The following is a 10,238-nucleotide window of genomic DNA, read 5'->3' on the forward strand; positions in this document are numbered from 1 at the left end:
TGCATTCATAAGTAGGCTAACTCGAGTTTTCTCAGGCTTTCCTGCACAGTGTTGTCTTGCCGTGTTCTTGATTATTTTATGTGCCGACAGAAAAAAAGTAGTTTCTTTTGGGACAATGTTGTGAAAATGTGCAATCAAATATTCCCTGACACGAATTTTTTTTTACGGCTTGAATACATTTTTTTGCTATCCGAAAAGTCCATACAACAGTTATGTTAATTTGTTAAAATCCTTTGAACGCAGCTGACAAGTAGGCTAGGCTTACGCTTGAATGTAAAGTGATTTAGTATTAATTCCCATTTTTCTACTTCCAAAATTACTGTAACCCTTAATGTGTCTGTCTTTTCGAAAGTATTTAAAAATATTTACATAGCAGAACTAGTCTAAATATAGCCTTCCTCAGCGGCTGCTGTCCTGCCCGATAGGCTATTGTGTGACTAGCCTACTACATTGGTATCACTTCTGATTTACATAATAACTGGAAATGTTGGTATTTACACGGTGCTATGGTCTCCTATTCGTTTTTTTGTTACAGCATTTACACAAAAAAAACGTAGCTATTTGTCGAAATGCAACTTTCAGTGGATAATTCAGTTGTATTTTAAACGAATATTTCATATTTTGCAGTGATAAGGGGAAACAGGCCTCTTTCCTTTTGCTAGGCTAAATGACTAACATGCACCAAATAACACCAAAACAAATTTTATATGCCTTCACAAATTTCGTTAAATCCCTCATAGGCCTATACTATCTAATCCAAGGCGTAATAATTCTGGACTAGTCGAATACTAACAACTTAATTAACAGCTGAGAAAATATAGGATTACGTGAATAGATTGATCATACTGAAAGTATTAACTAATAGTAGTAACACTTATTTTAATATTGATGATACAATTGGATATAGGCTAGCGTTAAAATATTAAGTAGCTAATAGGCCTAAGTAAAAACTTTTTAGTAAAATTACAAATATGATAATCAGTGGCAGCCAGCCTATATTATGTTGTAAGAGGATAGGCCAAATGTGTTGTTGCACATTTTCCAAATACTTTGTTCGTGGCCAAAGATTACTCAAAAGCCCGTTTTATTCGGTTTGTTGTCATCGTCGCTGCATGAGTAGCCTATAGGCCCTATATTGATAAACTGAACGGCGTTGTTGTTACCACCCCATCTCGGCAAAAATCACAGATTGTCCAATCAGAGGGCAGAGATTTAAGCGCAAGGTCGGGGTGGGATGACCTCGCACATTCTCGCGCATACCTAGTTCTCCATTGAAAAACAACACAGACTGACCTGAAACATTCAAAATTGAAAGGAATTTGACAATTTTCATATTTCAAAGTTATTCAATAAAATATTTACTTTTTAACAATACCACTTTTGGTAACGTCCCATTACAAATCAGCCTTACAATCATTACAAATTGTCAGTATTTCTGTAGAATAACAATATTGGACATAGGCCAATCAATCAGCTGACATTTGGCTATTTTGAGATGATTATTGGCACCATCCAAAAACAGGTGCTCACATGGCTAATTAACATAAAGGTTATGTACCAGATCTAAAATCCACTGACAGTCATGTCATTTGATGATGAACTTTCTATTTACTTTTATAAGTCAGTACAGTGCAACATAAGAATTAATTAACTTTCAGACGAATGAGATGTGCATCTCATTTGCAGGGTTACAGTATGCCTCGTTCAATATCTGAAATGCATGTCTCTCTTGTCTATTAAGTAATGCTAATGCACTTGAGGAAAATGAGCACAGGCCAGGTGGTGCTGACCCAAAAGATCCTCCAGTCACTATATGTGCAGACCCACTGACTGAGTTGAAGGTTTTCTAAAGAGTGAGCAAACATTGGATAGGGTGAGCTTGAATTGTTAAAGAGAATGTATGTGAGGATTATGGGTGTGGAAGTGTGTATGGAAAACTTCACGTGCCATTGCCTTTAGTTAAAGGGCTAGTTCACCCAAAAATTTGTGGGAAAAAAAAACATTTTTGTCATCATTTGCTCTTGATCCAAACTGTATGACATTCTTTCTTCCGTGGGTTTTTGTCTGAAAGTCAGTGGGGTTCTTTAGGACTCCTTTCATTGTACACTGTATGGGGAGAAAAGAGAGAGGTAGAAAGAAAATCTTTTGTTTTCCACAGAATAAATAATCTCCTAAAGGTTTGGAACAACATGAGGGTAAATAAATGACAGAATTTTCATTTTTAAATGAACTATCCCTTTAAGATCCATTCTATGAAGAAAAAGTAGTAGTCATGATTGCATGCTTTCCATAAGGCAACTATGTGTCTGTACCTGCATTTATAGATGTGCCTCTTCTCTCTTACGTTCCAGTTCTTTGTGTGCGTATCTGTTCTTTTTGTCTTTGGAAAACCTGCTGGCATATTGCTAACATGCATGTCTACCTTTTCATCTGATGTGCTTGTGTTTCGTTGGTCAAAATGTGTGTCCCTTTCTTAGGATGTGCCAGAGCTTGTGTGTATCCGTGTATATATCCTATCCCTTGACATGCTTGAGTGTTGGTTTTTGTGTATTCGGGTGTGTGTGTGTGTCTGACACGGCCCTGCCTTTGATGAGCTGAGTGTGACGCCGGGATGACTTCTCTGGCCGCAGGCGTGCAGTGCTAGTGTGGGAGCATGAGAACGATCAGACATGGAGTAAACTTCCATGACTCAGACACTTCCTGCTTTCTCAACTTATATTAAAAAGAAACATCACAAATGTTTTGACTTTAAAATGAGGAATTCCACACAGTGAGTACCATGAAATCACAGATGCACGGATGTGTGTGGAATTAACAAAGATAGTTTCAGTGAAGAGGGTGTATACTGCAGCTTTTCTCTATTGTTTTGGATCGGGAAGACAGTGACGGAGGACTGATGATGTAATGCAACACTTAAATAAAGCCTATAAGCTGTCCAGACTGCAAGAAGCTTTAATTTTGGATGAGGAGAGATACAGAAAATGTTCCCCAAATAACAGCAGTGATTCTGTTCTAATAATATTGTGAGGACGTAATGCATGTTGTTGAGATGTAGAATGCACAAGTACCTACAAACATGTAGCATAATAATACGAATGAGAGTAATAACTCAGGAATATTTAAACAGAAAAAAAAATGGAACACAAAGATATGGAAATATAAGAATAAAAATATATATATATTGTTTAATAACCAAATACCTATTGGCCGTTCTCTCATAAACAATTAAAAAGGAACCATAGTCATAGGAAGAGCGCACCTTAAAACAGACCAGAGTTCTACATAGGCCCAAAATATACACTCTTCATATGGTGCTGTCAGTTTTGCATTTGCCATGCATGCAAACATTTGAAAAGCAGCTGCACACACACAAAAGTTGACAAGTAATGTATAAGAGTTGCAACCGGTATTGAATTGTGAGTCTGCAGTGCCTAAAGAATTAAGGGAAAGGTGAGAAGAGAATGAATGACAGCATTGTGAAGCTCAGTGTTCGCAATAACAAGAAACTCCAGCTCTCTCAACCTCATCACCTTTCACAAATATGACATCAACAATCACTTAAGCCTTAACACATCAAATGTGAAAAGGACAAGAGCATTAAGCCTCAAGCAAGGCAACCATATAGACACTGTTACTACTCAGGTGCTAAAAAATACAAGGCTATATGTTGACAAATCATGTTCTGCAGAACTTAAAGCAGCGAGTTCAGATGCAGGATGTTCTGCAAAGTTGTATGTTAATGCATATCCGCAGACTAGTTTAATTTTTCATAAGGGGAGACATGTTTGAACCCGCAGGTGCAGGCCTAATAAACCAGTCAAAGCAATCGGCTGCGATTCTTTTTCAAACATCCTCCTCATTACGTGCCACAGTTTGCGCTCCAAAATCCTGCTAATCTCAGTGGAAAGATGGCGTGAGCTGATCGACATTAATGGATTTGTAGATGCGGAAGTGTAAGACACACACAGGGCAGAGTTTAGGAGTGAGGAATTTTGCCTCATTGTGTTTTTTGCTTCATTAGCTCCAGTACAGAGCTTGTCAATGCCTTTCCTATGTCTTGCTGCAGCAGGTGCAGTTTTTCTCTTTGAGATGACACGCTGTGATTCCATTATGAAATCTACATAGATAAGAAATAATTCCACTCTGATGTTATAAAAGAATTTTAGTGTAATGGTGTAACTAAACCTATGATAAAGATTATGGTTGCCTCTTCTAAAAATACTATTTGTCAATATTTTTTTATCGGATGGGAAAAGAATTGCTGCAATTTGTTTATTAAATGTATTGTACTGACTAAAAAAAAAAATCATCGAATGCCCAGCAGTATTCAAAACTCCACCAAACACACCTACCTAACCAAAACCTAAATGCCTGAAGCACAATGGGCTATATGCACGCATAAATTCCGCGTTTGAGGCAAGGATGCTCTTGCGTTTCCGGTTGGGGAGATTTAAAGCGGAGGAAAACCGAGGAAAACTGGATTATGGCAGAGTCTTCAAAATTTACTGTCCTCTCGTCTTTGAAACGAAACTTTAATACGTTTAGATGTAATTTTATATATAGTTATGTTTATTTAATATAATAAACAAAGAAGCATAAACAAAATGAGGGGTGTCTGTTTTTTTGACTAACGTTTCTTTAGTATAGCAATAGAGTATAAAAGCCAATATAAATTCTTGGTATAGCATTGGACTCTACGATCGGCGGAAGTACTCCAGCATCCTTAGACCTTCACCGGAAATACCGCCGTGCATAGAGCCCATTTCAAACTGTTGTAAAAGTGTTGTGCACCTTTACGTCCAACAGGGGGCAGTACAACTAATCACATTAAGAGTAGAGACCCATAATTGAGAGTAATCCACCATTATAGTCCCACACATCTATACTTATTTGTTACACAAGGACATTTCTAACAGAGCTAATTCTCTTTAACATTATAATACTCTTCTGCATCCTATACTGCTCCCTGCTCCTCAGAATGTGTACCTACACAATTTGTTAAAGCTGTCACAGCTTGATGATTAGCAAACAAGAGTTGTTTTAAGAGCAATAGATCAAAGGATGATCACTGCCAAATTAAATGGTAATCATTGGTAATATGGCTACAATTTTGTACATGAATTTAAGTATCAACAGTACAAATCATATGATCAATAAATTATGACAAAATATGTTTTACATTGCTTTAACTCATCAAAATAAGTTAAGCAATTTTTCAACTGATTTTTTAAAGTCAGTTTAATGTGATTTAAGTTAAAATAACTTAATCTGAAAAAGTGAAATGAAAAAGTTGATTTTTACTTAATTTAAGGTAGCAACTTTTTTACAGTGTACTATTCATCTGCATTGAATAGTATAATAAATATAATTGGTAGCACTTTATTTTAAAGTCCTGTTTCGCATGCACATACTATATAGGCCTACTTATTGTAGTAATTACAATAACTGGGTAATAACTATATGTACTAGTCCTAAACCTCTAAACCAGTGTTTCTCAACCTCTCCTGCAGGGACCCCCTGACAGGCCATGTTTCTGTTTTAACCCTGAAATGGCACACCTGATTCAAGTCATTAAAGGCTTAATGAGTAGTTGACTAATTGATTAATTGAACTATTCCTACTCTAATTACTCATTAAGCCTTTAATTACTTGAATCAGGTGTGCCATTTCAGAGTTAAAACAAAAACATGGCCTGTCAGGGGGTCCCTGCAGGAGAGGTTGAGAAACACTGCTCTAAACCTACTTACAGTGTACTTATTTTCTTGGTAAGTATTATATTATACCATAATATTAACATTAGCTATTTATTCGGGGTTTCTTTTGTGTGTTTTTTTAATGCGTTTCAGAATAAAATGATTAATTAAAAAATGTAAAACAGACATAGCTGATAATTCACCATATAACGGTTGTTTCAGTGTGTCACCACTAGATGGTGCAGTATTAAGTAGGAGGTAGAAGACAAAAAGTGCAGTACAAATTAATTGAGCAACAATAACAAAATAATATTTTAAATATAAAAAATCATCTCATTACAATGCTTTACATTAATCTCCAGATTGCACATTGCATCTCTTAAATGATCGCACTATAATTTCATATATCAGCTTTTACTGTAAATGTCTCTTTTAAATGACAAGTAACCATTCATGTTTAAAGGACAACTTGATTTACACACACAACACCGTAACAGCTTTGGCTCAATATCAAACAAGTTCTTATTTTAACAACATGATCTGTCATGTTTGATCTGAGGATGACAAATGAGGATTGGACGCATCTGTGAAACCAGTTTCAAAGAAAAAGAAAATAGAAAAAAAAAGTTCCACAGTCATTATGCTATATGATTTGGCTCCATTGGAAATGGAGAATGAGCTGCAGAATAGAGCATGGAAAATGAACTGGGCAAATTTATATTAAACATATTATGAGCGTTCAACTTATATAATAGAAACCACTACATTGTTGATATTTCAAAAGATCAAATGCAAGTATAATACTTTCACCAGATCACTGAGATGTATCAATTTGGACTTTCTGTAATGCTTTAATAATTAGACATCAATCATTTGGCCTATATATTCATTGTCCATGAGATCAAAATCATAAATGTCAAAAGTAAGTAGTGGCATATTTGGCAACACTTTATTTTAAGGTGATGGAGTTAGGCTATGTTACTACATGTACTTACTATAATAACAGTAAAATATGCATAATTACAAGCAACTAACCAAAACCCTAACCGTAACTCTATAATAACTACATGCAGCTAATTATTACTCAGAACGCATTAGAGTAAGTACAATGTAACTGCATCACCTTAAAATAGTGTAATCACACATTTTGACAGATAAATTAAAAATCGGACATCTGATATCTGTCATTGACTAACTTCCTCTCTCCGCTGTGAGTGACTCACATCCATTCTCTTAGCCACACCCTCTGACTTTAATTCACTTGCAGTCTCCCTCCAAGTCTGTTAGCTGAACTTGCTGAACTTCTTCACCTGTACAGAGCACATGATAGTCCTAAAGTGAACTGTTCCTAAAGTTGAATCAATTGTGGTCCCTAGAATCAATACAAGTCCTGTCCCCATGAGTTGAAATAAGCTCATGTAAGTGCCATTGACACATGCATTTGAATTCATATGTCATTTATGAAAACAGCAGTAATGACATCAGAGAAATACAGAGCCTGTGTGCACAGTAGTTTGGCTATTTGTGCATTTCTCTGCAGAGATTCGCACTTGTTCTTATTTTTCAAGCAAGTGGCTTATTCAGTCACTTCAAAAAGAAGTTAAAGTAAACTATGATGATCTTTTTTAATAACATTTTAATATAAGCTCCAATGGATAGTTCACACAAAAAAATATAAAAAAAACCTGTATGAATTTCTTTCTTCTGCTGAACAAAAAAGAAGATATTTTGACGAATGTGGGTAACCAAACAGTTGATGGGCCCCATTGACTTCCATAGTATGGGGGAAAAAATCAATGGAGGTCAATGGGGTCCATCAACTGTTTGGTTACTGACAATCTTCAGCAGGAGAAATAAATTCAGACAGGTTTGGAACAACTTGATGGCGAGTAAATCGTTTTTGGTGAACTATCCCTTTAAATGTGTAATTTAAGCTTACTATGTATATAGTGGACACACCTAATAATAACTTTATTTTGTATAGCACTTTTAAAAGTTAATTCTCAGAGCGCTTTACATGAGCGGAAATAAGAAAACACATAAAAAAAAGACATGGTCGCAAAATACAAACAAGTATTTCGCACAAAATTACAAACCTAAAAACAAATTAAAAATAAATATCAAGACATAGACAAAACCATAAGATACATCTCATTAACAACCACTAGGGGTGTAACGGTACATGTATTCGTATTGAACCGTTTCGGTTCGAGGCTTCCGGTTCGGTACGCATACAAACCGAACGATTCCTTGGACCATTTTTCCTACCGACAAAATTCGCGCTCGCGCGACCACCACAACGTTGCGCAACATCAAATGGCAAGCGTAAAGAAAGCGGAACGAAACTGCGCTACTCATGTGCTTCACGGATCGTTTATCAGTTCGGAGTTCGGACCAGCAACATCTGTGCAGCGCGAGCCGATCTCGATCAAGCGACACTGTCACTACACAGCGCTAAGATCCAGTAAAGAAAACATTTGAATTCGCCACTGAAGTAATAACATCGCTGCGAGATCTAGTGAGAAGCATTCACATTTCTCCGTTATTAACCGTAGATCTCTATTAGATCAAACAGCGCTGACGTGGACACCAGGAGAAATATTGTGCCGTGAATGAACTAAGTTAGTAATACTTTACGTCCACAGACCAGCAACATGCACCATAACTGTAACCAGTTTGGCTGGAATAGTGAAATGCTTTCAAGTACTTCACACATCTTTTTCCAGCACTTCAAAACTCAAATATTATATAAATAAATATATGAAGAGTTCAGATGCAAAAGCCTCTAAGTGCCATTTGAAATTTTCTTCTAGAATGATCATTTTTATGAAGCTTGTATATTTAAGTTCAGTAATTTCACTCAAATGACAATTAATAGGTAATCTTCATTGCCATTTAAGTGAAATTACTGAACTTAAATATACAAGCTTGATAAAAATAAAGAAAATTTCAAATGGCTTTTGCATCTGAACTCTTCATATATTTAAATGTTATTTTTAATGTGATGACCAAAACATTATTTGTTCATCCTTCAAAGATGACACCCATTTATAAACCTGAAAGTTTCAAGATGTAGGAAAACTCAACTTATTTAAAAAATTTTTTTTTTTTTAACAAATAGGAATTTTCTCTGGCATTTCTTACTTTTTGCTGTATCGAAAACGTACCGAACCGTGACTTTAAAACCGAGGTACGTACCGAACCGTGATTTTTGTGTACCGTTACACCCCTAACAACCACCAATATCACCTTTATCCAAATGCTTCCGTAAAATAATGAGTTTTAAGGGATGATTTAAACCTTTTCAAAGATGGTGCAAATCTTATTTCGGAAGGCAAGGAGTTCCATAACTTTGGGGCAACTGAAGAGAACGCCCTATCACCCATTGTTTTTCGATTCGTTACCGGAACGACTAAGAGACCAGCATCGGCGGAGCGAAGATTACGTGTCGGAATGTAGGGCATTAAAAGCTCGGCGAGATATTGAGGAGCGAGTCCATTCAATGCCTTGTACGTCAACATAAGAATTTTAAAATCAACACGAAATTTAACAGGTAACCAATGCAAGGTCTCTAAAATAGGTGTTATATGATCCCTTTGTCTTGTCCTAGTCAGAATACGTGCGGCAGAGTTTTGTACCCACTGAAGTTTATTCAAAATAGATTTTGATGCTCCTGCTAACAAGGCATTGCAGTAATCAATTCTTGAAAAAAACAGTATTAATTCATTTTTCAGCTACAGGAAAAGACAGCATGGGCCGTAATCTGGATATATTTCTAAGATGAAAAAAAGAAACTTTAACACCTGTGGATGTTACAGGCCAAGCCCATAGGCATACATCCAAGAAACCATTTAGTTCATTTCTGTGGATTTCTTCCACGCCAAAACAGACAAAGAAATCATTTCTCCTCCATGCAGGGGCGTTGGCTCTGATCTTTTACCTTTAGAGTACTCCTGCACCTGCTTATCCGTTTCCCGGCACCAATAACTGAAGAATAATTCGACTTTTTGGCAAAAAAAAAAATAATAATAATAAAAGAATGAGCATCCGTCAACATCAAATATTGTTTTGTGATCAGGAATGATACTCAATACTTATTGATTTGGAAATCAAACTTAATAGCAGGCAGGGCATGACAGCAGAAAGCGGCATTCCTCATGCCACCAATGATACATTACCGTTCAAAAGTTTGGGGTCAGTACAACTTTTTGAAAGAAATGAATACCTTAATTCAGCAAGGACGCATTAAACTGACCAAATGTGACAGTAAAGACACTTATGTAACAAAAAATACTTTTTCAAATAAATGCTGTTTTTTTATCTTTATATTTACCAAAGTTTACAAAAATATAAACAAACATATTTGAGCAGCATGCCTGTTCATCAGCTGTGGTGCTCAAGTCACTTTTCTTATTAGTATCAAACCAGCATATTCAAAAGACTGATCATGTGACACTGAAGACTGGAGTAATGACTGCTGAATATTCTGCTTTGCCGTCACAGTAATAAATTACATTTAAATATATTCAAATGGAAAACAGTTAT

This window comes from Rhinichthys klamathensis, unplaced genomic scaffold, assembly GCF_029890125.1.
Source record: "Rhinichthys klamathensis goyatoka isolate OS25496 unplaced genomic scaffold, OSU_Roscu_1.1 h1tg000186l_1, whole genome shotgun sequence".
NCBI lineage: Eukaryota > Metazoa > Chordata > Actinopteri > Cypriniformes > Leuciscidae > Rhinichthys > Rhinichthys klamathensis.